At 41.6% G+C, this 26818-nt stretch overlaps 1 protein-coding gene and 1 long non-coding RNA gene across 3 annotated transcripts in view; one reads left to right on the top strand and one right to left on the bottom strand.

Moving 5' to 3' along the window:
- Positions 1-26818, top strand: part of slc8a3 (solute carrier family 8 member 3) — an 810619-nt gene that overhangs the window by 356185 nt on the left and 427616 nt on the right. The gene's annotated exons all lie outside the window — the stretch shown is intronic.
- The window catches only part of LOC139263188 (uncharacterized), a 30447-nt gene continuing 25708 nt past the window's right edge, over positions 22080-26818 (bottom strand). Inside the window, exon 3 of the long non-coding RNA XR_011593058.1 lies at positions 22080-23766. This is a non-coding gene — a long non-coding RNA (uncharacterized lncRNA). The remainder of the gene's footprint in view (positions 23767-26818) is intronic.

The following is a 26818-nucleotide window of genomic DNA, read 5'->3' as shown; positions in this document are numbered from 1 at the left end:
GGGACAGGAAGCAGACCTGTAGATAAATCCCTCTTCTTCTTTGCTGTAACACCTAGCCAGGAATTTGCTGTAGGCCTTTTGACTGCTGTCTGAACAAAGGAATAGGAGTAAGCCATTCAGTCTCTCAAGCCTGATCTGCTATTCCGTTAGATCATGGCTGATCTGTACCTAAACTCTGATGTGTTTACCCAACTAAATTCTATCGATTTCAGTCTTGAAAATGTCCATTGGCTCAACATCCTCGACCTTTTACGGGAGAGAGTTCTAAATTTCCATTACCCTTTGTGTGAAGGAATAGTTCCTGATGTCACTCCTAAATGGCCTAGGTCTAATTTTAAGATTCTGGAAATTCCTCCCCCCCCACTCCCCCCCCCCCACCCCCCAGTGAAAATAACTTCTTTGAATCTACTCTATAAAATCAGTTTATCATTTCAAACACCTCAATTAGATCACCCCTTCGAAACTCAAGGGACTACAAACCAAGTTTATGCAGCCTGTCCTCATAATTTAACCCTTTAAGTCCTGATATATTTCTGCTGCATCTACACTGTACCCCATCCAAGCCCATATCTTCCCTGAGGTTTGGTGCCCAAAACTGAACACAGTCTTCCAGATGAGGGCTGACCAAGACTCTGTAACACTGAAGCATTCCAATCCTCTTGGGAGAAAGGCCAACATTTTATTAGCCTTTCCGGTTACTTTTTGGACCTGTGCACTAACTTTTAGTGATTTATGTACATGGACATCTAAATCGTTTTGCTCCTCTTCAGCTCCTAGTCTCTCCCCATTAAAAAATATTCTGATTTATATTTCCCAGTTCCAAAGTGTATGACCACATTGAAAGGCATCTGGCTCACTTAATTAGTCTGCCTGTGTCCCTTCGTAACTTCCTGCTCCCATCAACACAGCTTACTGTGTCTCCTAACTTAGTGTTATCCAAGTCATTAATATTTATGATGAAAAGCTGAGACCCCAGTACTAAAGTATTAGGCAGTCTCTCGTTACGAGGATGACCTGCTTCCACACCACAGGTGTTTCAATGAGGAACCTGATATTCCAGGTCCGAAACTACATACTGAAGGGTGGAAGATGCCTGTGCGTGGATTCTTTTAACGTGGGGTGGCCGTTGCACACCAGCCACCACACGGGCTTGACAGAGCTAGATCTTGGTCCAGTGGCAAGGGATAACCAAAACGACTGGAGACCATCTCTGCTGCACGGACCTGCGTGCACACATACACCTACTGTCCATAGGTCGCAGTGTGGGCTGGCCCATGCTGCCCCAGGCCCTCGCTTCTTCTGGGCCCCGAACTCTCGCCTCTTCTGGGCCCCGATCTCTCCACCCCAATCTCTCGCTGCTCCTCTGCTGCTTGCCACCTCTCCTGCTGTATCTGGGCTGCTCCGATGTATAGGTCCCTGGGAAACACAGCTTGTCACACCCCGCCAATCAGAGAACCTTCCCTTTATCCCTATCTCCCAACCAATTACTGACCCTAATCACACAGCCATTGTTGCTGCAATAAGCACACCAGATGCTGGATAGGAAAAGCATACTTCAAGTGTACAGTTTCTGGGCATGCTATCTCAGGAAAATCAGTCCCAAAGTCTCTTCAGAGAGATGTGATTATCAGTATAAGACGGGCCACCTCTTTTCCAACAACATGGTGTGTAATTTTACAATGTCTTCTGGAAAACCTGAAATGAGGAGAGCAGAAACAATTTCTTACATGAACTAAAATCAGCAATGCTTTATAGTACCCGAGGCTAGCTTCTGACTTAGAGATGGAAATTACTGCCAACAGCACCAAGCTGACGCAAAACCTTATATATAACTCACTCAAGGTATATAATTCATGACATTATCAGAACTTAATTGCATTATCGCAAGTTATAAAGAAACTTGTGGCATGCTCTATGTATCAAAGACCAGATAGCAAGTGTCTTAGGAGCACACAGCAGTACTCTCTCACCCTCTCCTCCCTATGGTAACAGAAAATAGTTTTTCTATCTTCGCCCATCTGCGAAAGTAAGGTCAGATATCTGACTGTCATGTCTGGCAAAAGTCATCAGTGATTGATGGTGCAAATCTGCAAGGCATAACGTGAGAAGATTTGAACAGCCTGAACCTGAGCTCAAATGTCAATTCTAGGCAGTTGATTAACTTATATGTGGATTTCTCCCGGGAAAATGGGGATGGTAGTCATTTGGAACGTTCAGAACACACCACCCATAGAAAGTACTTTATTGACACAGAAGCCAGGTTCTTTGTAGTGTATCACTTAAAAAGTAACCTTGGTAATCACACTTTATTTTTTTTTTAAGTGGAAGAAAGCCAAAAATGTCATCCTGGGATCTGACTTGCAACCTGAACTTTGACTTTGCCCTCGACAGTTCTCTCACTGAGCAATTAAATTCTGATTGGCCTGTGGCTCTGCTAAGAAATACAGCACACCCTATATATTTATGGCCAACATACGTAAGATATACTGTCAATCATGCAAGTCAATGACTTGCCTTAAGGAATCAAAATTTACAAAAAAAAAATTTTTGAAACAAAACAATCTGACCTGCCTTTCGCCCAGGAAGGCATAGCCATTTTACTTTGTGGCCTCAAAGGGATAGGATAATTTACACACAGCTGCACCTCAGCAGAATAATACATTGTCCATCATAAGACATACTGATAGTGTCGTCAGGAAACAGACCATCCTCCATCCTGCCATGAGATGCACAATGAGAGGTTCGCTAGTTAGTGAATTAAAATTATGAAGTCGCAATGACACTGTTAGTCATCAAATGCCAGTGAACTAGTGTGTAACTGCAAAAGAATTATGGTGATGTTAATGCTTTATTTGAAGCTCCATTTACTTTTTAATTACTATGCTAAGTTATTCATCTGAAATATATGGTTATTGGTGGAACTACAGTGAAACACTATGTAAAAAAGATGTATTGATATCAATTAATATTGTAACTGCTGTTATTTCTTTGGAATATATCCATAGCACTATAACCCTTGGTAGTTTCAGAAATCTCCATCTCTGTTAACTTAATATGGAGTACTGTGGGAGCGATTATCGAAAGTCTTTTTATCACGCCCGATGTGCAAAAACCCACCAGCATGTTTAAGAGTCTCCAACCAAGCTGCCACGATTTCCACACAACCAAAGTTTCTGTTGTCCTGATATTCCTCTCTTCCTTTAAAGACACTTCTCCAGGTCCAGCCAGTGCTTTTGTGCCCCTAAATGTGCACATAGATACTGCCCAAATTTAACAGCTAAAGGTGTGTAGCTTACCAGGACGTGGGCTCTGGATTGTTTCCCACTGCTGCCCAGCTGGGTCTGTTAAAGCATGAGCTTGCAAGGATATCTGAGGGAAGTATTAATGAGCCAGGCTGACTAGTCAATCTTCAACAGTACCTCGGAGTGCTGCGGACCTGCGTGGCTTAGTTATCTGATGAATTAGTCTAGCAGGGAAAATTGACTTAGTTCAAAGCTTCCATTACTGGGGATGTCACCATTGACTCAAATTGACACCAAAGAGGCCCTGCTTACCTCTTCTCCTGCCCCAGGAAAGTACTCACCAGTTTGTCATTCAACAACTGACAACTGAAGTTTGAGCCCTCAGTAGGCAGACACCACAAACCAGGAACTACTCACAAATAGCATGGTAAACAGCACAGCTTGCTGTAACATGTGAGCCCATTGCCACCATTGTCCTGACCACAGCATGGACACACACCATAGCCAATGGAAATGATGGTTCCACCAGATGGATGAGCAAAGCTTCAGCAGAAGCTGATTCCCTGTCTGCCACATAAACACCAAACATGGATTATGTCATATTTTCAATGTGGGCAACACTGGCATGTCTGCATTTATTGCACATCCCTAATTGTCCTGTACAACTGAGTGGCTTGTTAGTCTACTTCAAAGGGCATTGGGTCAAATTAAGGCCAGATTGGGTCAAGGTGGCTGGTTCTTTTCTCTGAAGGACATCAGTGAAGTAGTTAGGCTTCTTTCATGGTCATTTTTTCTGATGCTACCCCACCAGATTTATTGAATTCACTTCCACAACTTGCAATGGTGCGATTTGAACTCGCAACCTCTGGGTTGTTAGTCCCCAATATACAAGCATGTAGTCTCATGCCCAACTTCCTGGTAACCCCTCCTGGAGTTGTTGTACAGAGTTTCTTCATCAACTATTGAAAGGGGCATCTACTGTCAGCATAGTGGAAGGACCTACCCAGGACAACCTGCAGTGTGCCTTCTACCTTTATATTCCAGACATCCAAATCCAGTGCCACATGTCAAGTGTACTCATCACCAACTGATTAATACCACATGTGAGAGGCTTTGGTAAATAGAAGTACCTAACGTGAAGCTGACTTCAGTTGAAAGTTACATAGCAACAGATTGATACAAACTACAGCCCTTCCTCCCTGGTTTCCCTTTTTGTCATTGGAGAAAGATCAAAGCAACTACTCAACACAATCCTGTAAAATTGTGTCCAAGCTAAAGTTGGTGTTCACCAGAACTGGCAGCTACCAAAATGTTTCAACAATTGGAACAGGCGACTCTTATGTCTTCCAATCAACTTCCCTCTTGAGATGCAATGTTATACCACACCTGGCACCACCCACTATCATAGTTCAGTGATTAACTGATTGTTCAGGATGGTGAGTAGAGCACACTAAGTGATAGGAACATTGGTACAGGAGTAGGCCATTCAACAATATCATGGATGATCTGTGACCTAACTCCATATAATCGCCATTGGCCCATATCCCTTAATACCTTTCGTTAACAAAAAGCTATCAATCTCAGATTTAAAATGAACAATTGATCTACCATTGATTTCCATTTGCCTAAACAGTAATGTACATGACTGCTGGTGGCTTGGCTACACAGGTTAATAATGTGACTTTCCACTTGCCATCCTGTACAGATGATGTGTACTCACTCACTTGTTGCAGTACTGAAGGAGAACTGCATTGTCAGAGGTTCCATCTTTCAGATGAGACATTAAAACAAAGCCCCATCTGCTCGCTCAGATAGACGTAAAAGATCTCTTGGCACTATTCCAAAAAGAACAGGTGAGTTATCCCGGTGTCCTGGCCAACATTTATCCCTCAACCAACATCACTGAAATAAGTTATCTGGTCATGTATTTTATTGCTGTTTGCGGGATCGTGCTGTGCACAAATTGGCTGCCATGTTTCCCTACATTACAACAGTGACTACACTTCAAAAGCACTTGATTGACTGTAAAGTGCGTTGGGAAGTCCTGAGGTTGTGAAAGGTTCTATGTAAATAGAAATTCTTTCTCACTTACGATGCTTGTTCAGATCCACTGTCATGTAAATATTAAGAACAAATGTGCAGTTGGTGACTGGAACGAACTAGAGTAATGAGTTATATGTAATAATAATTATTATTAATAATTAATTAAAAGAATAATAATTAATGAGTAATAAGTAATAATAATGTAGAGCCTTAGAGAGGGTGCAGAAAAGAATTACAAGAATGGTTCCAGGCATGAGGGACTTCAGTTACGTGCATAGACTGGAGAAGCTGGAGTTATTCTCCTTTAGAGCAGAGAAATTTGATAGAGGTGTTCAAAATCATGAGAGGTCTAGACAGAGTAGATAGAGAGAAACTGTTCCCATTGGCGGAAGGGTCAAGAACCAGAAGACACAGATTTAAGGTGATTGACAAAAGAACCAAAGGAATTGAGGCCAAGATCAGATCAGCCATGATCTTTTTGAATGACAGAGCAGGCTCGAGGGGCCAAATAGCCTACGCCTGCTCCTATTTCTTATGTTCTTATGACATGAGGAAAAACATTTTAATGCAGCGAGTGGTTAGGATTTGGAATGCACTGCCTGAGAGGGTGGTGGAGGCAGACTCAATTGTGGCTTTCAAAATGGAATTGGATAAGTGCCTCAAGGAAAACAATTTGCAGGTCTACGGGGAAAGGACGGGGGAGTGGGACTCGCTGAAGTGCTCGTGCAGAGAGCCGGCACGGGCTTGATGGGCCGAATGGCCTCCTTCCGTGTTGTAACCATTCTAAGATTTTGTGATTCTGATTCTATAATGTGTCTCTACCAAACTTTTATAACCACATTTGGGCACTGCACGTGAATATGCTTATGATTCAGTTTACATGAATCCTCCAGTTTTAAGACATACTGTGGTGTGAGCAGTCCGGGATCCACGTAAACTAACTTTAGATCCTTTGGGCTCTCGTTTCATGAATAATGGTGTGAAGTACAACCAGCATCAGCTGCAGACATCTGAAAGCTCCCAAGTTGAAATCCCATTTGTCAGTTGCTTTTGAAATTGCGTACAAATACAGTTCTATCATTTCTTTTTGTCGAAAAATCCCATGTGAAAAAAGCTGAAGGCTCATTTTAGCTGTCTGCATTACTGAAACTGATCTCCTAGGGGCTTAAATGTGCTCTCAAAACCGAACAATTGATATTTTATAGCATTTCATGACTCGCTATGACACACGGTCATCAATTCCTTCTTGAGTCTTTTGTGGGATTCTGCAAAGAGTTGTCAGCAACGTGACTGCAAGGAGCAGAAACCGTTGGCTGGACCTTGTTCAGCAGAAGCAAATCCAAATCCAAAATGATCACATACAAATTGAATTTCATTACTCTATTGACTGTTAACACGGTAAAAAGTAAAGCATGGTAAACCTGATTATCATCTTCTTTGTTAAAAGGATGCCACCTTGCTGAAAGGGGTTTGGGGGAAGAGCAGAGGCAGGCATCCATTTCTTTTTTTCCTAGGTGTCAGCCTTGGCTCAGTGGTAGCATTCTCACCTCTGGATCAGAAACTCCTGGTTTCAAGCGCACATGGGTTCAAAGGTTGGTGCACATATTCTGGGCTGGCACTGCAGTACTGAGGGAGCGCTGCACTGTGGGAGGTGCCATCTTTCAGATGAGTGGTTAAAATGAGGACACATCTATCCTGTCAGGTGGATGTAAAAGATCCCACGGAAGTATTTAAAGATGAACAGCGTAGGTCTCCCAGTGTCTTGGCCAATATTTATTTCTCAACCAACATCACTGAAACTCACTCTCTCGGCTCAAATAAAGAATGGCTGTTTGGGGGAGGCACCAGACGATCCCCTGAAGGTAGCAGCTAATCATAGCACTTGGTAGCACACTCGCCTCTGAGTCAGAAGTTCAGGTGTTCAAGTTTCACTCTGAAGACATGAGCACAAAATCTAGTCTGTCACTCCAGTACAGTACTGAGGGAATGTTGCACTGCAGGAGGTGCCGTCTTTTGGATCAATCGTTAAACCCAGGCCCTGTCTGCCCTTCCAAGTGGATGTAAAAGATCCCGTGACACGATTTCAAAGAAGAGTGATGAACTTATCCCCCTGTGTTGGCCAATATTTATCCCTCAAACAGCACCAGAAACAGATGATCTGGTCATTATCACATTGCTGTTGGTGGAACAGTGCCTTCAAGCGAAAAAGAAGTAACACAAAAAATTCAATCTATTTGTTAGACTGTTGTATTCAAGTCACAGTATCAGCAATTCATCTTCCAGCTCTGCCAGTTAAAAGAGCAAAATCAGCAATTAAAAGACCGTGGTCATTACATTAGGGTGATTTCAACTGCTTATATATGCAACGATGTACTGCGTCTCAGAAAGCTTCATTGTGATACCGAACATTCAAGCCCTACCTGTATGTGATATTGTGACAAAAAAGACTCCCAAGCTCTTTCCTTTTGCAATTGGCAATGTTCCTTCTATGTAGGCAAAGCACTCCTTTGATGATACGAGCAACAATTGGATAACAGTAAGTCTCAGTGCTGTATCCTCACCCTGCACTGCAGCAACTCGCCAAGGCTTCTTCGACAGCACCTCCCAAACCCGCGACCTCTACCACCTAGAAGAACAAGGGCAGCAGGCGCATGGAAACACCATCACCTGCAAGTTCCCCTCCAAGTCACACACCATCCTGACTTGGAAAATGTATTGCTGTTCCTTCATCGTCGCTGGGTCAAAATCCTGGAACTCCCTCTCGAACAACACTATGCGAGTTGCTTCACCATAAGGACTGCAGCGTTTCAAGAAGGCAGCTCACCACCATCTTCTCAGGGGCAATTAGGGATGGGCAATAAATGCTGGCCTTGCAAGCGACGCCCACATCCCAGAACTATTTTTTTTAAAGTTTACTGGCAAGTGGAATAATTATAACTGCTGCCCACCAAAAAATGTTTTGTAAAGTAGAGTTACCTTTTACAGAATGTCCAGACTCTGACTTGTTCGTCAAGTGCATCTAACTGGTATCCCATAGCTTTATTAATAGTCCCTCTCTGATTGAGTTAGTCGACTCCTTGTGTAACCTCATTATATTTCAGTATTCTCCCTAGGACTCTTATTTGAATAAACTCACTCATATTCACACTCGCACACACACTCTCTTCACACTCACACACACACTTTCTCACACACTCACACTCAGCTTCCTTTCTCAGTTGACTAGAGAGACCTTTGTGTACGGACAGCTCCCGTAGCTCCTGCAGTAAGATGCCGCACAAATGCATTTCTCACTTGTACAAACCAAACGTTTCAGGAGGCAAAGTCTTGTGTGCTGATAACAAGCTGGAATTGCTCAACGCAGGTTAATCACTACTGCTGCCATTGTTTCACATATTGAGAGTGATGCAGAGCTTTGCTCACCTTGGTAACTGGAGCAGTTGTTTTATTTAAGCACTCATTTGCATGGTTCTATCAGTGTTTTTAAAATAAAGCTGCAGAGAAGAACCACCCCACATTATGTGCCGTGGTTCTCAGAAGCCAATTGGTCTGGGATGGGTTGATCTATTTGTGAACAGCGGGCTTTGAATTTAAAGATGTCTTGTGAATTGCTGCCATAAATTAATAGTGGCTAGTCGGGTCTTTCCTGAATGTAACTTGATTAATACAACACTCTTTAAACCTTTAAGCTGACACTATGTTAAATAAGGTCACCATCAATGAGTGTGTTTCTGAAATAACAGGACGTCCCACTTGTCATTAATAATTAATGATATGGTTTGCCAAGACAGGGTGGGCCTCATTCTTGCATAATTCTCTGCTCCATGTGTTGAAGTTGGCAAGGAAGCTTAAAGGTTGAAAATGGCATAGCCATTTCCTGGTGCAGAATCTCATTTTGAGGATTTGCTTAAGCCTCGGTCGTGACCATGAAGTTGAGAGAAGAGGATTACAGGGTAGCTTGATAGTATATCACTCTGATCTCTGTAATTAATGGCTTGCAACTTTCTACGCTTAACATTCCATCTGTTGACCAGTCGACAGCAGGCACTGAATACCTTAATGAGTGTGGATATTGAAATTCTCTCTGCACAAACGACAACAAAACAGACATGATCAGGGTTTGTTAATACTTATTTTGCTGGTGGTTCTTTGTTGTGAACTATTACAACAACAACTTGTATTTATATAGAGCCTTTAACATAATAAAACATCCCAGGGCACTTCACAGGAGTATTATAAGACAAAAAATTCGACACCGAGCCACAAAAGGAGAAATTAACGCAAATGACCAAAAGCTTGGCCAAAGAGGTAGATTTTAAGGTGCATCTTAAAGGAGGAGAGAGAGGTGAAGAGATTTAGGGAGGGAATTCCAAAGCTTAGAATCTAGACAGCTGAAGGTACAGCCACCGATATTTGAGTGATTATAATCAGGGAAACTCAAGATGGCAGAATTAGAGGAGCGCAGACATCTTGCAGGGGAGGGGGGGGGGGTGTGCGGGTGGGGGGGGCGGGGTGGTTGTGAGGCTGGAGGAGATTACAGAGATAGGGAGGGATGGAGGACATGGAGCGATTTGAAAACAAGGATGAGAATTTTAAAATTGAGGCGTTGTTTAACCGGGAGCCAATGTTGGTCAGGGAGCACAGGGGTGATGAGTGAACGGGACTTGATGCGAGTTAAGACACGGGCAGCCAAGTTTTGGATTACCTCAAGTTTACGTAGAGTACAACGTAAGAAGTCAGGCAGGAGTGCATTGGAATAGTCAAGTCTAGAGGTAACAAAGGCATGGATGAGGGTTTCAGTAGCAGATGAGCTGAGGAAGGGGCAGAGTCGGGCGATGTTATGGAGGTGGAAATAGGCACTCTTAGTTATGGCATGGATATGTGGTCGGAAGTTAATTTCAGGGCTAAATATGACACCAACAGTCTCAAGCATGCAAAAAACTTCTTAAAAAGAAACAGTGGGGCCCACATGTCACCTCATCCAATTTACCAGCCAAGTACATCATTTTGGGATAGCTGTGACATTTACCAGGTGTCGGAATGGATGGAAATCTGCAGCTTTAATGAAAAGTATTGGGAAGCTGTCTCGATGGCTTTGGGCTAATGTCCCCCTCTCTGCACCATACTGAGCAGGTTTGCAAATCGGGTGGATCGCAAGTCTGGTTTGTGCTGAATTAGCTGATCTCAGCTGGGGTTGCAGGAGGTGAAGACAGGACCGGGGCTTGACTGTGATGTCCCCTACAGTCAAATAACCTTCCAGTGCTTACTGTCAAAGTTAATGCATGAGTATTTGCTTGGCTCAGTACACTCTCATCTCTGAGTCAGAAATTTGTCGGTTCAAACCAGACAGCAGGACTTGAGCACAGAGCTGACACTTCGGTGCAGTACTGAGGGAGTGCTATGTTGTTGGAGGTCTTTTGGATCAGACATTAAACCAAGGCCCTGTCTATCTGTTCATGTGGAAGTAAAAAATCCCATGGTACTTTTTTGAAGAAGAGCAGGGGAGTTCTCCTGTTGCCCTGGCTAACATCTATCTCTCAACGCGACCAAAAGAGATTAATTGGTCATTAATCCCATTGCTGTTTGACAGACTTTGCTGCGTGAAAATTTAAGTTGTCTACAAAACAATAGTATCAACACTTCAGGAATAATTCATAGTTTAGGAAATGCTTTGGAACATCCTCAGGACGTATAAGATGTTATATCAACACAAGCACAAGTTCTTTCTTCAAAGTGGAAACATATTTAATGTGGTTGTTCCATTGCATCTCAGTAGAACGGGGGCTCCTCTGATAACTGATTGAGTTTCAGGAGTAGCTAAGCTATACAGCCCAGGAAGGTTATAGGTTCAGTCTCCGGTTTGGGCTGACCTAACTGATCTCTGTATCCCTTGGTTAGGGTGGGAAAAATCAGTCTGACTTTCTGTTCCTAATCACTACTCAGTACCTCTTGCTGGAAGTGTGCATGTGTGGACATTGGGTGTGGACTAGATAGTGCTGACATGTGATGCTCCACAGCTGAATAGCTTGACACTACTCTTCAACTATGGGGGCATCACATTTGAGGTAAATGAAGAACAGCCACATGGGCAAGCTAAGAGTGGAACTTTACTCCAGCCAGATGTCAATCCCTTCAGAAAAGGAATGGAGAAAATTAAAAAGTAAAAGCTTATTTCATGACATTTGTCGTGCAGATATACTGATCCCCAAAATCTGACGAGAGGAATATTTTGATGTCATTTTGGGGGATCAGTCATTGTAGAGATATATAGTAGAATCTATTGTTCTTATTGTTATGCAAGAATCTATTTTTTTCCTAGTCTTTGGTCTCCCCAGGTCACATACCATCAACGTCACTATAAGGCGTTTGTGAGAAAGTATGCAAGGTGGGGTCAGAGGTAAGGCTCCCTCTAATTTTCTTTCCCAAGAGTAATGTTTTCTCAAGGCAATGTCACTAAGAAACAGTTCAGTATTATGGAACCAGCAAGTTTAACCAGTGAATAGCTTGGTCAAATAGACCAGGAAGATGACAGGAATTTACTGGGTTAGCTGATCTGAGCCAGGACATAGGACATAGGAAATAGGAGCAGGAGTAGGCCATTTGGCCCCTACAGCCTGCTCCACCATTCTATAAAATCATGGCTGATCTGACCTTGGTCTTAGCTCCACTTCCCTGCCCGCTCCCCATAACCATTCACTCCCGTATCTTTCAAAAATCTGTCTATCTCCCACCTTAAATATATTCAATGACCCAGCCTCCACAGCTCTCTGGGTAGATAATTCCACAGCTTTACAACACTCTGAGAGAATAAATTCCTCCTCATCTCAGTTGGTGTTGTGGAAAAATATTTCCGAGACTGTATAATATATAAAGAGAGGTTTATTAAATCGGAGACAAAGCTTTGGGAGAAGTGTTAAAGACCCCTGTCTTTGAACCATCTTCTCAAATTGGTATCTGCAGTGAAGTTCTTTTATCTTACAAATTACGTCACTTTACAACACATGCTTTAGCACTATAAAGCTTTGACTATCGAAGGCTAAGCTTTTGATATAACCCATCCTGCATTGTGACAGGGCAGTATAAACAAGTGCAGGCTTTTGACACCGGTATAAACAAACATATCCAGCACTTAACTCTCCAGTGTTCATTATCTCACTTTCCTATCTCCATTACCTCAAGGCCAGCATACCTTAAAGTCTAACTGTTTAAAGCATAATGCATCAGTATTGTCCCTTACAAAATTCATTTAAAGGGGAAAATAAAACAAATGTTTGGTCCCGTATACAATCAAGTATATGTCCAAAAATCCGCTCCAACAGTTGGGTAGAGAGTCTGGTTTGCCAAACACTCCTTCCGCTGCCTGCGCTTGTTTTCTGCACGCTTTCGGTGACGAGACTCGAGGTGCTCAGCGCCCTCCCGGATACTCTTCCTCCAATTAGATTGTGCAGTAGGATCAATATCTATGATTATTTGATTACCTTTGAGAGTGGAAGAAATCTAACAGTCTTGAGCTTTATCTTGAAGGTTCTATCTTTAGCTAGTTATTTCCCTCAGGAGATCGAATGGGTTGGATAGGTTCTGCGAAAGGGTGAAATGTTTCTGTTCTGTGGAGGGAACAAGCTTGGTGATATTGTAAAGGGGGTAACCTTCTCTTGCTGTATTTTTTTATGTTCTTAAGAGTCATGTACTGCTGTGTCATGGCAAAATCTGATTTATAATGCAGCAGATGCTCAATGCTAATTTAAAGGTTGCTTATATTAATAATTGAATCTTCAATTGTAATGAACTAGAACCTCAAGAAGGGCCCCAGTGAACGGATTTGGCCCACAGACTTCCATTCTTCTCCTGTCATCTTCAATTATTGAAGAGTGTTTTAGACTTTAAAAAAAACCAAATCTGTTCCTGTTTTGGAAGAGTCACTGAGTATCTTTCAAACATGTCCCAGGAACCAGTTTATCACAATAGAATTAAAGCTGAATTTTCTCGCCCTCTGTCTTCTCGAATGCTGAGACGGCTTTGATGATATCCCACATGTCTTATCCTTTTGTTTTTTCCCTCATGCTCTTCATCTTCTCATTCCCTCTCTTTCTCAGTCTCAGACTCTTATTCATTTGGATTTTCAGTTTTGTCCTGCCAAGCCTCCCAAAAGCTTTCCTGCCTGATTCTTGTGCAGGGACCCAATTGTAAGATGAACTCAGAAAGTAGATTGCATTAATGGTACCTATACACAGGAGGTTGCAGTTCAGGCAGAGCAGAGGAGATTTTCCCAATGGTCTGTAATATACCTACACTGAGCGATCTTGATGATTTTTTTCCCACAAAACATAAATTTAATTCATACTAGATTAGCTAACCAGATGATTTTTAAGGGGTGATTCTGTGATCAACTGATCCCTGTGACTGTACGATCGTCATTTCCTAGGATACAACTATTTTCAAGTGCTGCACCCTGTTGGAAGCACTGGATTGTGCTAGCACCCATGTAGAAGTGTTAGAGGAAAATTTGTATTTATTTATAAAAGAACATTTATGTCAAGAATACTTCGAGTACACCTTGAAGTTGGGTCCCTTTGCATAATCATATATGAATGCTTAACGTATGAATGAAGTTGCTTTGACCACTATTTTAACAGTGCCACCTCATGTATTTTATCTGGGGAGTGCCTATGGTAAATAGCAATAGAGTTCAACATAACCACATTCAAAATTCATACTAAAATATTCAAAGAACCCAATTTCAAGGTATTGTTTTAGTGCCCTTTCTATGGAACCTGAAATGTTTATAACAGGAAATTTCTCTTTGTAGAATGAGGGTTACTACTGTCAAAGGAAATGCAAGTGCAGGGACAGTCGGGGAGCTCGGGAGAATTTAATCACTGATCCACAGCCACATCAGCTAACCAGATAGAATAATAGAGCAGAGCTGTAAGTGGAATCACAACCAATGTTAAATTAGAATAACATAGGGTTGATTTCCCTTTCAGCATGTAGCAACCAACAACCAATGCTTCAGACTGATAACAGATTTTATCACAGATGATGAGCACAGTCACAAATGCCTCACTTGATTGTCTGCCATTTTTATTTGTCGGGAAATGCTTCCAAAGGGTTCTTTTTAACTGCGAATGTTGTCAGAAACAGAACACAATTTGTCTTTGGTATTTTTAAGCAGGCAGATAAAGCTGCAAATAGATACTGTCCAGACGTTACAAAGTTTTAATACTTGTATATTCTGTTAAAGCGGCAGCTGGATAGAGGAAAATGAGTTTGAGTTTTGCGTAGTCTAATCCAATAGAGAATGGCTGAATTCCTTTCTAGTTAATGAGCCTGTGACTAGTTTCAGTCTCTGGAGGCTTTACTTCCAAGTGCATTAATACTCTTGCTTCATAGATTATACGGTGTGGCTTTTTTTGCTGGCATGGTTGAAATTTGGGAGGTAATAGAAAATTTGATGAGGGATTTAATTGTGATTGATCGGGCCAAAACTGATGAATCAATGATTAAGTATTAGTTAGCCTGGAAAAATCTGCATTGCTACCATGAATATTAGCACTAAAGAAACGCAACACCAAATGTGACTTTGCCTTATAGCTCAGTTTCTATCAGGCCACAATATAATTTACCCCTGTGCATTAAATATGTGGCCGTAGAAATCTCATTCCAATTGTATTATCTATAAAAGTCATAAACTGTGACTGGGATTGAATGTATCGTGCACTGATCTGGGCCTTTCTTTTCTCTTCGATTACTGAAGATGCTTACTCTCAAAATGTGTTCCTAATTTATCACTTTCCTTCTCGTTCCACAAAAAAAAATCTTTATTTTTGTCTAATTTCATTTTCTTCAAATGCCCTCGTTGAAGATAGTTGCATCGGTCGATTGAATTGTTTGTAATGTATTGGCCTTCTTAAATAATTTAACTTTAAAGATTATTAAGACAAAAGAGTAGCCAGCAGATGAAGGTGCACATTTATCATGGACTTTGAGCATTAATTACTTTCTAAGTTTAACCATAGAACATTATTTTGCAATAGTGCTGCGGAGTAACATTTCTTTTCCCAAGATTCCTACATGTCAAGCACTCCCGGATATGCCTTCGCCTCAAGTTAAGAAGATAATTTCTTGCTGCCAGTGGCATATAGATGCTTATTGCCTCCTTGGGTGATGTTGCAAATTTAATGCCAATTTGTACACTAATTACAACTGACTTCATTCACTCCACCACTGGCGACTGTGCCTTCAGCTGGCTCAGCCCTAAGCTCTGGAATCCCTCTCTAAACCTCTCCACCTCTCTATCTCTCCTCTGTAAACTTGAGGTCATCTAAAACTCTGCTTGTCCTAACTCGTACCAAGTCCTGTTCAACCATCAGCCCTGTGCTCGCTGACCTACATTGGCTCCGGCTTAAGCAACATCTCGATTTTAAAATTCTAATCCTTGTTTTCAAAATCCCTCCATGGCCTCGCCCCTCCCTACCTCTGTGATCTCCTCCAGCCCCACAACCCGCCGAAATATCTGTGCTCCTCTAATTCTGGCCTATTGGGCATCCCTGATTTTAACCGCTCCACATTCCAAGACCCTAGGCTCTGGAATTCCATCTTTAAACCTCTTTACCTCTCTTTCTACCTCTCTTTGCTCCTTTAAGACACTCCTTAAAACCTACCTCTTTGACCAAGCTTTTACCCTAATGTCTCCTCATGTGGTTCGGTGTTAATTTTTGTTTTGTAATGCTCTTCTGAAGCACCTTGGGACATTTTAATACATTTAAAGCGCTATGTAGATACAAGTTGTTGTTGTTGTTGAGACACTCCTTAAAACCTACCTGTTTGATCAAGCTTTTGGTCATTAATGTTTCCTTCTTTGGTTCGGTGTCAATCTTTGTCTGATTACACTCCTGTGAAACGCCTTAAGACATTTTACTATATTAAAGGCGCTATATAAATGCAAGTCATTGTTGTGGTGCTGAATTATAGGCAGTACTTTCAGGTGAGAGTGAGGGCAGTAGAAAAGGAAGTTTCTTTTTCAATGAATTTGCAAATCTATATACTAGACTAGTTGAGGCGTTCTGTATTTTGCAGTCAAATTCTTGTATTATACCCGAGAGCCTGTGTTTGTAATCCGAAACATTATTATGCAATAATTTTTGTCTTACATTTCTGAATTTTACTGGGAATTAGTAAAGCAACATGATTACATGTTTCTGAATTTGACTCCTGTTTTAATAAAAAATCTTTGTAATGAAAGCAATTTTCTGCTCATTAAGCTAATCGCAGTAAGTACCAGTGCCACCCCGAGGTGGCTAGATTCCTCTGCTATGTCCCAACAATGGAGAAAGATACCCTTGGCACTATATGTAAAAAAATCATGATCATGCTTGTATAGAACGTTTTCAGGGTTTCACTACACACAAGATGTCCTCCAGAATATGCTTTAGTTACGACCTCCGCAACAATGTGACATTTTCTATCTTCCACCTTGTGGTCCCTGTGATCTTTGAGCGCGAATGCCCATTACCTATAAATTAGGGTGCAGTTTTGTACTGTGGATCCAGATCCCCCAATGTCTTAGTTGAGACTGCCGCAAACTTATTTAAATATTTATGACACTTTAGGTATTTAATTCCCTCTGGGCACCATTTTAAGTGAACTCATTAATGTATTTGCATAAATTCCTGTCTGCACCATTTTTATTGCAGACAAAAATTCATGTAAACGTGTTAACAAGTACATGAAAAAATAATGCACAGGGGGAATTAAATCCGTTAACGTAATTAGCGAGAGGAGACTTTTCAACTCATCGGTCTGGGCCTATTAGTAATCCCATGTGTAAAAGGAAAGTGTTATGAATTGCTGCATCACTCAGTCCCTCCATGGAGTATTTTTATATTGAAGTTCAGTCAGAAATGTGCTTCAGTTCAGCAGAGGAATCAATAAATGAGACAAAGCGGTGCCTTAATGGATAGTCCTGCACTTATTTTTACTTGTAACTTAGGAAGTCATCTCCTGAGGAATGGTGTTTGGCTTGGTTGAAGTTTATTATAGGAAATTTAAGTATGAGGATTTACTTCAGGCTAACGCTGCTTGCTTTCTGCCCACTCATATTCTTCAGGGAGCTTCAGAGCTGTTTGTAGCATTGTTAATTTTAGAAGACTTCTAACCAGCACCACTGGTTAGCCAGTGTGAAGGGGTAATGGCTTCTTGGGTATCTGCTGAGAGTGCATTAAGATGAAATGATATGACAAAGCATCATGCTGTATTAATCAATTAGCTCTCTTTATTCTTATCATAACAATTAATTTTAGAACATTCAAAGAAAGAGTAGAAGAGTACTTTCCACATAATTCCCACTTCCCCCATCTTTTTCTTAAATCCCGACAGTTCGTAAAGAGATTGATCTTTCTACATTATTACATGAGACCTATTTTGGGTCTCTGCTCCATGCCCTGCTCTGAAACAGCTCCATTCATCAATGGGAGCTCATGCTGATGACTGACCAGGTGAATGGTACTGCTCACTGGCCAGATTTGCATGTGAAGGATAGCACTTTGGGGTAGTATCTGAGGGCTTGTAGTGCCAACGGAACTGTACAACAGAGCCACTACCTTCAGGTAGGACAAAGGGATAAAATTAAGAAATTGGAAGAAATGCAGGATGTTGGTTACCCGAGAAGCCACCATGAAGGAAATGGTGGAAAGGCTGTCCTGGTTTTATTCACTCCTAAACGAAGCAAGGGTTCTCAAACCCTTTACCATGTAGATAGTTCTCCTTTAGGATGGCAGCTGTATTTTACCTGTTACTGCCACTGCTGCAATGAGCATCCATTGCTTCAGCACCTTCAGCTCTCATATACAATCCACACATGGGGTCCATTTCCCTGGGACTGCTTGTTCAATCTGTGAAATTCTTTGGGTGAATTTATGTTAATTAAGAAGATGTTGGTGCTTGAAATGGAACACTTTACAATTTGGGTTCCCACTGTCAGCATCAAAGCCTCCAGTCTGGTCAAATGCAAACTAAAGGTCCTTGCACTCTTCTCCAACAATGTGGCTTAGCTCCAACCTTGGATGAGTCCTGCCACTACCACCACACTGCATCAGCATGGCAGTTTTACATTTCTCACATCAGTCAAAAGAAATTGCACTTCTATGGAACCTTTCGTGCATTCATGATTTTGCATAACTCTTTGTGGTCAATGATTTATTTTTGAAGTGCTATGTAGGCAAACACAGTAAAGTCCCGCATGCAACAAATGAGTTGAATAACTACATAATTTGTGTTTAATGGTATTGATTGAAGAAGGAAAGTTGGCCACGACAATTGGAGAACTTGGCACTTCTTTAAATAGTAGCATAGGATCTTTTATATCCATTGGAACAACTAGAGCCTCAGTTTAGCATGTCATTGCCAATAATGCTGCACTAAATTGTCTAGATCTGTGCTACACTGGGGCTTGAACCCACAACCTTCTGACGCAGGGGTGGCAATGCTGCCAACGGAACCAAACTGACTCAATCAGCCTGAAAATAATATATTTTAATGAAAGTGCTGCTTTAAGGGTTTAATTTCCTCTGGTAATGCAATGGTTAAATGTTTCACTTTGTGCAGTCACTAACCTATTTAACATGGAGAAACTTCAACATATTGTGCTAATTTTGGACTGTGGGCCTACCAAGAATTGGATTGAGTCTGCCCAGACTCATAGGTGTATTATGTCCAGCAGACAGTGGAGACTCATCCCATTCATCTGGGCTGGCTTCCAATGTAGGTCCCAAAGGTGAGAGTACAGCATCTGGCTCACTGACTCATAATGTATGTCATTATTATCTTTCGACACATATACAAGCAGAGTGATGAGAGTTTCAGAGATGGGTCTGAAATGTCTGTGGCGAAGACTTAATAATAAAATATTAATGTAGAATTCTGAAAATGTAAGTCAGGTTCACTGTTTTCAGATGTAGCACCTGTCAAACATAATCAGACATTGTTGATATCTCTGATCACGACCACTGTTGCGTTGGAGCAACAAGGTCAAGAAAGAGACCTGAGGCTCTCTCTGCCAAGCCCTTCTGCATTGATACTCTTTTTATCTTTCTGAAATTATTGACTTGTTTTTATTGTATTTTCCAGAATTTATAATTGCATGTATATTTTATCAAGGCATTGTACCTAGTGCTTCCAGGAGGAGTACATTGATTCACCAAGGTTTCTTGGCACACTTGTGAAATCGCTGGATGCAATGCAGGTTTAAGTGTTAAAGAAATGTATTTGTTCTTGGTCCTTATGGTTGAGATCCTTGCTCCCTACAGTTGGTGTTGTGGTTGTTCATGTTCCCTTCATCAGAGGAGGTTTGGCTGTTGTGGAAAGGAAAGATTTCTCCTGGGTGAGCTTCTAGTTCACTCAGATGTTCTCTAGGAGGGTGTCGCAATCCAGATCTTTCTTGCTGCTATTTATCCCCATTGAGCATATGTATCATTTCCAACTTTTTAGGGTTGAGCAAACTTTCTCAAAAAATGGTTTGGTGTCTGGGTTTTATTGCAATATTTATCACATTTTGTCAAAGATCTGAGTGAGCACACAAAATGTATTTAGATCATCAGCTTAGTCAAGTAGAAAGAAGCAGCTGCAGTAAGTAACCCAGGCCTTGGTATCTTCCTCCACATCCTTGCATTTTTCCCATTAACCACCTTATTGACATCTTGTCCCATGCTGCATCCATCAAGTGGACAACTCATGAAACAACAGGGGTTGGGTTCCCTTGTTAAGCAACTACCTATTCCAGCAGCCTGACTGCACTGCTTCAACCCAGCAAGGATTACTGTTTGCAATGTCAGCAATTATCGGATGACGTTCAATACATAATACAATCCATTTTGGTTCGACCTTAAGTATTTACTTGGGTTCAGCAATGCTAGTCACTCCCATAAGTTCCCCCCTTGCCTTACCATTCAGGAGTGTGCCTGTACTGCCCAATATCTAATAGCGTAACAAAGAGGACATAACTGATTGAGGCAAAATACTAATCTACAACTAGTTTATTTCCTAATTGTTAAGTGAGCAAGCAGAAACGTTTGTGGTAACTGTAACCATACTATGATGTATTTCTATATTACCAGTGAGATTAATGGCGCTCACTGTTATTTATGCACAAATGCAAACAACTTCATACAAGGGGCAGCTACACGGTTAAACTCAAATATCCCACAGTTGCTGTGCGAGTTGCGCTGCTCTGCCGTTAGCTTTGTGAAAATGGCATCTCGCCGTCTGCCTCACCATTGACCTCCATTGAATGGCGTGAAGTTGCTGTATTTGTACAGTAGATACAAACTAAACTTGCCACAAAAAGTTAAGTATTAATGACGTGATAAGGGTTAATTACTGCCAGTCATGTCTGGCACTGAAAATGAACTGTTACAAGTGTGAAGTCTCATTTCTAAAGGTTTTAATTGTTACCGATTTTAAAAATGTCAAATCTAAACTTTTAGTTTTGTTTTTCCTTTCTGTCTCTTTTTTTCTCTTAATCCAATCTTTCTTGCTCCCTCTTTTTGTATCTGATTTGACATTGAATTCACTGACATTAATTTACACCTCCTTCTTAGTCCTTGCGCTGTTAATTTCACAATCCTTCAATCTGATTGGTGAAGGAGAGTTGCTGGCCCTGTTCACTCAGGTCCCAGATATCCTCTTTCCCTCGCTGGGCCATTATCAGCTCACGCTTTCGGCAACTTACCCCAGCACATTTAGGTTGTAAAAAATTTTGTGTGGTAAGTCTAACTAACAGCAAATACTATTAGATGCCGTGCGACAGTAAATTACGGCCCAATGAAACACTATCCCTATTGGCGGATCACGTAACATTTTTCTCTTGTCAGTCTTATTGTTGGCTCTCTATGAAACAAGGGAATCTATCCACCCCTTGTCTTTCTTAACAAATCTTACACCAAACTGAACGGCACATAAGGTCCTTTCTCTTTATTTCTTACTTTTGGCCACAGGAGGTGGGAGGGAAGGGGTTGTCTTGTCTGACTTCCTCCCTGCTCATTGATTCGCCAGTGGGCCTGTCAATAAAACCAGCCACCTATCTCCCCACCCCCACCCTACCAAGAATGGATTCTCAGCAGACACCCCATGTTGGGTTAAAATGAGTTGGGGCTTCTGATGTGGATGTTTGTAGGAAGTCTGAAATGAAATAATAAATCAAGGGCTAGGAATTTATTTGGATAGCACCCCTTGCGAGGGTCGGACAGGGGCGCTAAAGTGTTTGCAGCCGCGAGCGCCAGCATTCGGCAAATTCAGTATGCCGGTATTGGCGGCACTGAGGAGTATCGCCCAGGAGCATCGTACCGGTGTGCAACGCCCTCGGTATCAACACGGATGCAACATTTGGTTTGCGCTGCACCTGTAGCGCCCCGTAGTGACTACGCCAGAGAAAGCTGATGTGTAGAGCTGTTCCGGGGTGCTAAGGGAAGGAATGACTGCATCAGGTAAGTGTGATTGATATTTTTCATTTATTTTTTGTGATTTAACATTATTTGGGGTGAGTAATGTAAAGGGAATGTTTTTAGTTCCGATTCTTTTTTACAGAGGGAGGCCTCTCTTAGTGCACTACGAAGCCGGCTCTTTAGCACGAGATATTCAGTTGCTAACCCTGCCTAGCACCCTAAGAGAAGTATGGAACGCTTCCCTTGGTGCTCCACTCCACTCTCAGGGCGCAACCACTGAATTTTTTGGCCGCCGTCGCAAACCATTTTCCGGCGCTAAATTTAGCAACCGACCGACATTAGTGCCTTAAAAACCCTCTTTTTTTTAAATTTCAAAATATATTTTATTCATATAAAAATTTGCACAATACATTGGAAGACAGTTCAGTACATTTGGATGCGGTCAGCAATTCCATACATCCATTTATTTGGATGCTAACGGCAGTTCCGTTCAATACATTTGCTTGCTTTACATTTCGAGGTACATTTCAGTACAATCCAGGATACATTGTAATACAGTCATCAAATTACTTTACTAGTGGCACTATACGGTACACGGAATGGCTGAGGGTACAGTTACATTTCTTTGCAACATACATTACTAAACAGAACTTGCATTATACATGGCACTACATAGGTTTTTTCAGATCATGGTGCTCTCCCTGCAACCAAATTTCCAGCCCCAACTGATTTTCCGGTCATTAAGGAACCCATCTTCACTGTTTGGCTCATTACTGTGTAAAATCTTCTTCATTTCAGTGGCTGCACCATATGGTTTACACCATTTAAAACGTAGTGTTTCCAGATTCTTTCTGTACAAAATTGGCCATAAAATCCTCAAATGTGACAATGGTACTGAGCCATACACACCAGGAAGACACCGCAATTCAATACTATTCTGTGTTGTGTTAACTGTTCTTAATCCGGCAACACTGGGGCATGACTGTAGGCTGAAGTGCCAGCAAGTTAGTGAGGGGAAATTTCAGCCAGGGATCCAGTTCCTGACCGCTGCCCAGAAATGCTTGCTGGAAGGTGCACCTATTTGAATGACAGGATTGGGCTCAACTGTGATGCTGCCCACAGTCAAATAGTCCTGGTATTTTTGCAGAACAACAATCGTCTGCAAAAAATGGAGAAATGCAAATATATTTTGCTTGTAAATTAAGATTGACTCATGGATAAATGTATCTGTGTTTTCAGCACTGTGAGATGCTGTGCTATCCTTTCGTGACCCACGTATTACCTTGTTAACGTATAATTTAAAAACTAATAGCATTGTTCAAGGTAAGGTAGATGATGTGTTATTTTATAAGGATAGATAGGATTATACCAAGTTAAGTACATTCTTCTGCTAAGGTGAGGCTGCGACCTTTGGATCACAGTCTAATTGTTGCTAAGTAAACACAGCGTGAGGTCAACCAGACTTCATTGTAGTTTGGAAGATGCTTATTAATTTGAGGTTCTGGGTCGATGACATTTTTTTAAAAAAGTGCATTTGTAACCAAGTGTGATGTCTGGTGTGAGTTATTTGGAGTGTGTTGGATGTGTACTGGCTGCGACTTCTTATTTTTATATGCATAATATCGATAATTCCTGCTGATGGTGAATGCAAAGGGTAAGTAATTCAAGTGATTCAGCTAAATAGGCCACAATTTTAACTTTTTAAGCTTTTTTAAAAAAAAGCCTCTGGTTTTTGCAAAGCATTTGTAAGGATTATTAAAATTTAACCATCCCAACTGGGCTTTAGTTACAACCTGTGCTGTGATGCACATCTCACTAGCATAAACTGCAGATGACTTTGACACTGACATCTATATGCCATCAACCACTTTGAAGCAAGTCTGGCCGTAAGTCACTTGCATGTCCAATCAATGTGGCCCGACATCATTTGCTATCTGACTGCCTGTTTGAACATTTTGTGAAGGTTGCGCTGCATTAAGTTCTAATGATAGGTTGCAAAGTAGTTGTGTCTGCACAGCTGACCCTGCTGTTGCAAGTACAGGGACCTATGAAATAAAATATAAAAAGAGTGAGAGAGGATAACTTAAGAAATGGAAAAGTGAAGCTGGTGTGAGGTATGTATAAACAAACAATGCAATCATGTTTTGGGCTCTACTAATTATTATAAAATTCTGTTTAATAGATTGCCCTCGCACAAAACCTTTCTTGTTGGTCAGGTCCAAGGGTCCTCCGCTCCTTTGACCTCAGAAATGGAATCAAGCAAAGTGATAGTGGCAAAAGGTGTTTCTCATCAGGCAGGGGCATCAGGCTGGTTTGAAACCCTGATGAAGGCAAGGCATATTAGTGCTAGGGAATAGAACACTTTTCCATTTTGGGTATGCAGTGTCAACATAAAGCACACCCAGATGAAGCATAGCCTGGCTGAGTTGCAAAACAAAATTCTCTCTGCAACACTCAACCACATACCTTAATAATGATTGCAGAGTAACCTCGGTTTTTTTTTTTACTTCATTTGTTGCATGCAAATTGGCTGCCATGTCATCTACATTACAACAGTGACTATACTTCAAAAATACTTAATTGACTGTAAAGCGCTTTGAGATGTCCTGAGGTTGTGAAAGGCGCTGTATAAATGCAAGTCTTCCTTCTTTGCCACACCTGTATGAATTTGTTTTCTCACACCAATCATGCTTATGATGTTTCTGAATGGGAACCTTTTAATTAATTGTCACATAGTTTGGAATTCTAGGTAGATTTAGTAGCTGGATTAAAATTGTCAAAACTCATTTCATGTAGGACCTTTACAGTCAGGCAGTGAAGATGAAATCCATCCCATTGTTTTATTATATTGAGGCAGATGCATATTGTGTCACATCAACATTCCTTAGTATTGCAGGCACAGGGTGATGTGGTTCATTAACATGTTATGTTATCAATTGTGTTTTTCTCCTGATTTTTGATTGCCCTGATTTGTGTCCAGAAGCTGCCTAAACCTAGGGATAAGCATGATGAGCTTTTGCTAATTCAGTTCATGTAATACACTTATCGCAGGTCTGTGTCGATGTGGTGGGATAGGACTGCAAGGAGCTATAAGTGTGAATGATCATGTATTGCTCAAACACAATTTTAAGAACTCTAGGAAAGGGACTGAATATCTTGATAAACATTTGTTATGTTGGTCTCAAAAAAAAGCAGTTTAGTATTTTCACTTCATGAAAATCAAGTAATTTAATTTATGCTGTCTAATCGCTAATTTATGTTTGCTTCTGCTTAATTTTACTTTTTGCAATAAACTTGATTAATAATATTTAGCCTGTTATATGGTCTGCCAGCATGGTTCTGTCATTGATTCACAGATATAGAAGACACAGTGTGTAAGTTGTACTATTTCTGCTGCATACCCAAATTGTATAAGGATTCTTTGTTTGCTCCGTGGCATGCTCTGTCATATATGTTAAGCATAAGGTCTAGTTTTGGGTTATACTAAGTGTGCAGGCTGAAGCTGACATTTAGTCAGAGCAAAAATAAAAAGCAGTGGCAAATACTTTGAAACGTAACAGAAGCTACTTGGAAGAGTAGTTCTTGCACCTTTAACTATGCACATTATCTGCAGCTTGGAATCGGATAGCAGAAAGGCCCACCAAAAATGGGCACAAATTTATTTTTCAAAAGGGAAAATGGTTACCCTTCTACTGCTGTCCAGGTTTTCAAGAAGTGGAAACTACCTTGTCACCTCTGTTTAATCGTTAAAATATTCCCATAAGACTGAACAAGCTGGTTCCATGGATCTGAGCCCACATTTAGAACTTTGTCTTCCTCATCTTTCTAGCAGGATAAGGTGGCAACATCTTCCCAATTCTGTATGTGCAATGCTGTGCAATATAAAGGTGACATAAATGTCACAGCTTTATTGCACAACAGGTGCACATGTGCACAGTAATAATATCCCTGGAGTACCCAGGCTAGTACTGCTGCCACCTCTCATACACACTGCAGTCACACAAGCATGTTAGTGCTCTGAACAGAATGTCTTAACCGGAGTGGACCTAAACAGAGTGGTTTATTTGGGAATTTGGAAAGAATGGAAATTCGGCAAAGAGGGGAAAAGACCTAATTGGAGGAGGTATCAGTGGCGGCGGAACCTTCGACAATCCAACACATAATGGAGGGGGAGGAATTTCTGGACAGTTTTATCCAGAATACAGTCACATCCCAGAGGAAAACACAGGTTCAGGAAAGGGAAGGTGTGTGACTGTTAGGGAACCGGGTAGTGGGGATTTAGGAGAGGTTAAGAAGGCGGTCCCGCAGACACGGGTCCTGTCCAACATGTACGGTGTACTCGCTACCTCTGAGGACAAGGAGAAAGACTGCAGGGAGGACAACCACAATGCAGACCAAGGCATTGTGGCTCAGAAGGCTATCCAAGGGGTGCTTGGGGAGGAGGGGGGAGGGGAAGGGGGCGGTGGGGGGAGTGCAGAATAGAAATGTGATAGTGTTATGGGACTTTAAAATTAGGGGGACAGATAGCATCCTCTGCAGCCAAGAATGAGAATCCCGAAGGGTGTGTTGCCTGCCAGGGTAAGGGATATCTCACGGCGGCGGAGAGGAACTTGGAAAGGGAGGGGGTAAATCCAGTTGTCGTGGTCCATGCTGGAACAAACAACAAGGGTAGGAACAGGGAGGAGATTCTGCTGGAAGAGTATCAGGAGTTACACTCTAAATTAAAAAGCAGGACCTCGAGGGTAATAATCTCTGGATTATTGCCCGAGCCACTTGCAAATTGGCATAGAAGCAGACAGATCAGAAGAATTAACACGTGGCTAAAGGGTTGGAGTGGGAAAGAGGGGTTCCTTTTCAAGGGACACTGGCACCAGTTCTGGGACAGGAAGGAGCTGTACTGATGGGATGGGCCCCACCTGAACCAAGATGGGACCCGTGTGGAAAGGGTAAATAGGGAGGTAGCAAAGGCTTTAAGCTAGTAAGATGGTGTGGGGGTGGGGGATCGACAAGAATGTAACCAGCCTAAATATAAACAAAACAGGAAAAGAGAGCACAGGAAAGAATAAAGTAAGGGAGGACATTGATGGCAAGGGAATA

This window comes from Pristiophorus japonicus, chromosome 4 (assembly GCF_044704955.1).
Source record: "Pristiophorus japonicus isolate sPriJap1 chromosome 4, sPriJap1.hap1, whole genome shotgun sequence".
Classification (NCBI taxonomy): domain Eukaryota; kingdom Metazoa; phylum Chordata; class Chondrichthyes; family Pristiophoridae; genus Pristiophorus; species Pristiophorus japonicus.
Note: the sequence above shows the minus strand (reverse complement) of the source record. Positions and strands in the feature narration are given on the sequence as shown.